The sequence below is a fragment of the Cebus imitator genome, unplaced genomic scaffold (assembly GCF_001604975.1).
Source record: "Cebus imitator isolate Cc_AM_T3 unplaced genomic scaffold, Cebus_imitator-1.0 Scaffold1855, whole genome shotgun sequence".
NCBI classification, from domain to species: domain Eukaryota; kingdom Metazoa; phylum Chordata; class Mammalia; order Primates; family Cebidae; genus Cebus; species Cebus imitator.
In genome coordinates, this window is record NW_016109170.1 from 156 (window position 1) to 5,444 (window position 5,289).

Genomic DNA, 5,289 nt, shown 5'->3' on the forward strand with positions numbered 1-5,289 from the left:
AAACTAACAAATTACTAATAGTAAATTAGAAATGTTGGTGGGACCTACAGCCCAAGCCAAAGATAAGCTTGGAATTGAGATCAAAGTATAACTGACAGAAAGGAAAGTGGATCTTCTGCTATCATTCCTTTAAGTGTTGCCCTGCCCTTCCAAAGACAGGGAGGCTTTGCTTTGAGAAGGACATCTCTATAGGCAGTATAGCTCATATATCAAATTATGGGAAATGACAATTCATGTGAATTATTTCTTGATTTTCTCCTTAAATTATGGAGAATAAGCAAGCATATGGACAGGAAAAACTGCATAGCTAAATACAATATGAATTTAGCACGTGTCAAACACATGTTTTTATTTGAGGCGTAAAAAGTTCCAGAATAATGGTTTACAAAGAATCTTACAGGATCTGCTGTTGTTAATGGTCTATAATCCAAACTTCCTCTAAAGTCTCTGATCATACACATAATTTCATAATTTGGGTTTGTAGCATCAACATCCTATTAGAAGACAGAGAGAATTCACCATTTATTATAGTTACAATAATGTATTTGTTGCATTTGTTATACATGGTTTGAAAATTAAAATTAAAATAGATAGTGCTATTTATCATAACCAAGCCCAAACTCAAACTGAAAATACATAGTTTCATAGTTGTGATTTCATAATAAGCTCTGAATCGCTTTCATATTAAAAAACAATTCTAAAACAAACAAACAATTCTCTTAGTCTGCATGCATTCTGTTAACTCCAAAGTAAAGAATCTTCACTGAATTTACCGTTTATCTATTTCAAAAATCCATCTGTTAAACATATACCTTAATTATCCTATACAAAGGAGCAATAGAGAAATAATGCTCATGTTAACCACTGGCAAATAACTCTAGAAAAGCTGAAATTCTAGGAAAATTCATTTAATCAGATTCACCTTCTAATTTAATCCAGTGTTTCAGCAAAGTATAAATATGGATTCATTTATCTTCATTTCCTATTTCTGCTGACCCTCTAAAAAATATTAAGTAATGACATTGCTGCCCCAAATGGAAAAAACATAGAACTTAAAGGAATCAGAAACCAAGGTCATTTTAAAAAAATCTTTAAAATTCAATTTTTTGAATGCTGACTACAATTTATTTGGCTTCAAAACAGAAAATTCGGATTAATATACAAATAGCAATAGTCAACAACCTCTCCTAGCCTTCAACAATACATTATTAATCATTCTAAGAAGTCAGATTTTTTTCATACATCATATTCAGATTTGTTTTGAATGCAACTAAATTACAAACTGTTACTGAAACTTACTTTCAATTAACCTTCTTCTAGGAAATAATACCACCTATGTCAACTGAGAAGCAGACTGTGAAGTGAGAATTAAGAGATCACAGAGAGATGTGTAAGTATTATGAAGTACCCACAGGAAACACCAGGTGGCATCTATGCTAAGTATTAGTAGATAATCTGTTTTATTCTTTATTTCAAAACCCAAGTAGTCATTCTAAGGTCACTTTCGGATAAAAGCTGATTCATTCAGTCTGGATATAATACTAGGTCCACAATTCCACAACACAACATATGAACTGGTAGTTTAACATGATTTAGGGCATTTGAACGTACTATTGAATAATCCTGCTGTTTTATTATAGAAAAGTAGTTCTAAGAATGTAACAGATGCCATACAAGCACAATGGTGAAGTTACATGTATAGTAACAAAATGTCTAATATGCGAAAACCTGTAGAAGGGTAAAAGACCAGTTCTCTATGCAATTTTCCCACTGCTATTAAACAGTCTTGTTACCATATGAAGTAGACCACGAGAGGGATACAATACAGGTCCACTCTTCATATGTGGCATAAATCAAAACACAAGGAATTTCCCATCTTTCTCTATGACATGTGAACTTATTAACCAGAAAAACAATAATAAAATGTACAGTTTAATCAAGCACTTTAACTGGATATTTTTTCCAATGTAATTTTAGGTATTTTTAAAATAAAAATTCTTGAAGGTTATACTATACACATTAGAATTCTGTAATACAATGGCTTTTTCTTAATGGAACAAATTTTAGGGTTAACACATACCCATAAAACATGAAAAGGACAATGTAGTAAAAATTTTTTATGGTAACTTATTTTCACAAGAGCTCATATTATTCCTTAATATCAATTTAAAGAATTCTTAAAATTCTCCAAAATATGCCTTAATTATTTTTTTCACTGATGAATAATTTTCACTGATATAATCTAAACTTTAGCTGGTATACAAACAAAATGTATGTTTATGTTACGAACCTGGGCTCTTTTTTCTCTAAGTTCTTGCTGTTGCAGTCTCCTTTTTTCTCGTTTTTCTTGCAGTTTTTCTACTTCTTTCACACAATTAGATTTTCTACGTGCTGAAAAGAAAAGATGAGCTGTAGAAGTATAGTTTTCTTTTTTAGAGTATAAATATATTAAAATTTTTTATGTATAACTTCACCACACATACACAACAGGTACACAGTGACAAAGCGTGTCTATAACAACTATGTGAGCCTTATTTAATGAGCTGCTTTACCAAAACTAAGATAGGACAACGTACAGATGGGAATCCAGAAAAATGGCTCAAACATATTGATACATGTCATCTCTTGGTTTAGAAATACAGATCTTTGAATTCAAAGAATCAAGGAGGCACAAGACTTTCTTCTATAACATCTGACAAATTATCGTCTGCTCAGAATTTCAAACTCAAACTGAAACATTGCTATAATTTCACAAAAAAAAATTTTGCTCCAAAATATACATGAAAAAACTCAATTAATAGGCTAAACGAATAAAAATAAGTTAAATTTTCCACAGTGGTAAAATGAAATCTGCAATCAAGCTTGTATTTAGACTGTTTACTATTTGAGGACTTAAAAGGATGACCAAGAGAGAATACATGTATGCCTAAAATGACTAAATCCTTGATACATAATTTACATACAAGGGGGTCCAAATTCCTTTTTTGCAGCTTGAACTGGAGATATATCTGAAACACTACCATTCTGTTGTGCAGAGGAAGACTGTTCAGGAAACTGACTGGGCCGTGAAAGTGCAAAACCAACAAAAAAAAAAAAAAAAAAAAAAAAAGTACAAAAATTAGCTGGGTGTGGTGGTGCCTGCCTGTGGTCTCAGCTACTCAGAAGGTTGAAATGGATCACCTGAGCCCAGGAGGTCCAGGCTGCAGTGAGCTGTGATCGTGCCACTGCACTCCAGCCTGGGCAACAGAGCAAGATCATGCGTCAAACAGCATTTCAGGTTTCTTTACTAGTACAGAGATTAAAAGGTAAAAATTAAAAGTCCTCTTCTGATCACATCCTACTCCTAGAGGTTATAACACTTTCCAGAAATTTCTTAGCCATATACATGATTCGTGTGATATATTTTTATCACACATGTATATATATGTGTGTATATATATATCTCACACAAATTATACAAATATCACATATATTTATATATAAATATATAACAAATATACATATATTACATATATATGTAATAAGCTAAATAGCAAGTAGCAATGAAAACTATGATTTGGGGAAGCATTAAAGAGATCAAATGTTAATATTCATTACAGCATTTATTACATTCTCTGTTTAAACTCAGAATAAAAAAGCATATTGCACTTCTGAAGAAACATCCCACAATCAATGTAAATTTCAAGGTGTTGATGACCACATGACATAAGCACAAAATTCTGATTTAAAATGAATTTACCTACCTGTAAACCATTTCATTAGGAGCTGAGTCATCAAAGGCATAATCAAAACGAAATGTTTGGTTTTCTAGGTACCTTGTTAAATCTACTTTTTGTTTTGGTTCATGTACCATCACAACATCTTTACTAGGAATTGTGATTACATCAAGATCTTTCATTTGAGTTTCTAAAAAAATAAACAAAAATCAATGCCCAATAATTTTCACAGTATTTGAGTTCATGTACAAAAATTATTTTAAGTAGTAAGAATTAAGATACAAGTAGCAAGTTCTGTACATATAAAGATAATATCCCATAAATATGCAACTCACTATGACAAAATATTTCAACAGCAAAGTAAAAACAACATCAAGATTTCTGTGAAGCATGGCTTGGAACGGCAATGATTCAGAGCAGTAACAAACCAACAAGTTTAGCCATAGGAATCTGCATAATGGTTACATACAAATGAAATAATTTACATTTTTCCAAACCAATTTGATTTGCTATTATAAAAATACATTACAAATCAGATAAAAGCAATTTTTTATTAGAGCTCATTAAGTGCCATACCTTTTTTATTGAGTGGTCGTTTTCTTACACACACACATATCCTATGTTCATCAATCTAGAAATAAAAAGTATTTTATTTCAGTGATTACCAGTGTCATGTAAAACAGAGAAAAGTCATTATGCAATACTTCCTCCAGGGTTTTAGAAATTTATACGTAGTGTAAATGATAGGTAAGCTTAAAAAACAAATTAGCTGCTGGGCACAGTGGCTCATGCCTGTAATCCCAGCACTCTGGGAGGCTGAGGTGGGTGGATCATGAGGTCAAGAGATCGGGACCATCCTGGCCAACACAGTAAAACCCTATCTCTACTAAAAATATGAAAATTAGCTGGGTGTGGTGGCGCACGCCTGTGGTCCCAGCTACTAGGGAGGCTGAGGCAGAAGAATAGCTTGAGCCCAGGAGGCAGAGGTTGCAGTGAGCCGAGATTGCACCACTGCACTCCAGCCTGGCAACAGAGCAAGACTCGGTCTCAAAAAACAAACAAACAAACAAACAAAAACAAATTAGCTTTGAATAAATTTTAATGGTTATCAGATATAATTACTTCTAAAATTCTGAGTGTAATGGAAACTTGCTTATTTTGTTATCTGGAAAGCCACTGCCTTAGGAAATAATTCTGTGTAAAGGGTACTACTGTTGTGAGTAGCATTACGTTCACATTAAGAAGCCATGAGGAGGCCAGGCGTAGTGGCTCACTCCTGTAATTCCAGCACTTTGGGAGGCTGAGGTGGGCAGATCACCTGAGGTTAGGAGTTCAAGAACAGCTTGGCCAACATGGAGAAACTCCATCTCTACTAAAATACAAAAATTAACCAGGAGTGGTGAGGCATGCCTATAGTCCCGGCTACTCGGGAGGCTGAGGTGGGAGAATCACTTGAACCCGGGAGGCGGAGGTTACAGTAGGCTGAGATTGTGCCACTGGCTACCAGCCTGGTAAACAGAGTGAGACTCCATCTCAGGACAAAAAAAAAGGTTGCGGTCAAAGAGAAATGTTT

The 5,289-nt window shown here is 33.7% G+C and overlaps 1 long non-coding RNA gene across 1 annotated transcript; it reads right to left on the bottom strand.

The window, feature by feature from the left end:
* Window positions 1–3,840: 3,840 nt before the first annotated feature.
* On the bottom strand, window positions 3,841–4,441 carry LOC108299104. Its single transcript, XR_001822816.2, has 2 exons — window positions 4,293–4,441; window positions 3,841–3,906 (listed from the first exon to the last, which is right to left on the bottom strand). It is a non-coding gene; the product is annotated as an uncharacterized LOC108299104 (long non-coding RNA).
* Window positions 4,442–5,289: the final 848 nt, after the last annotated feature.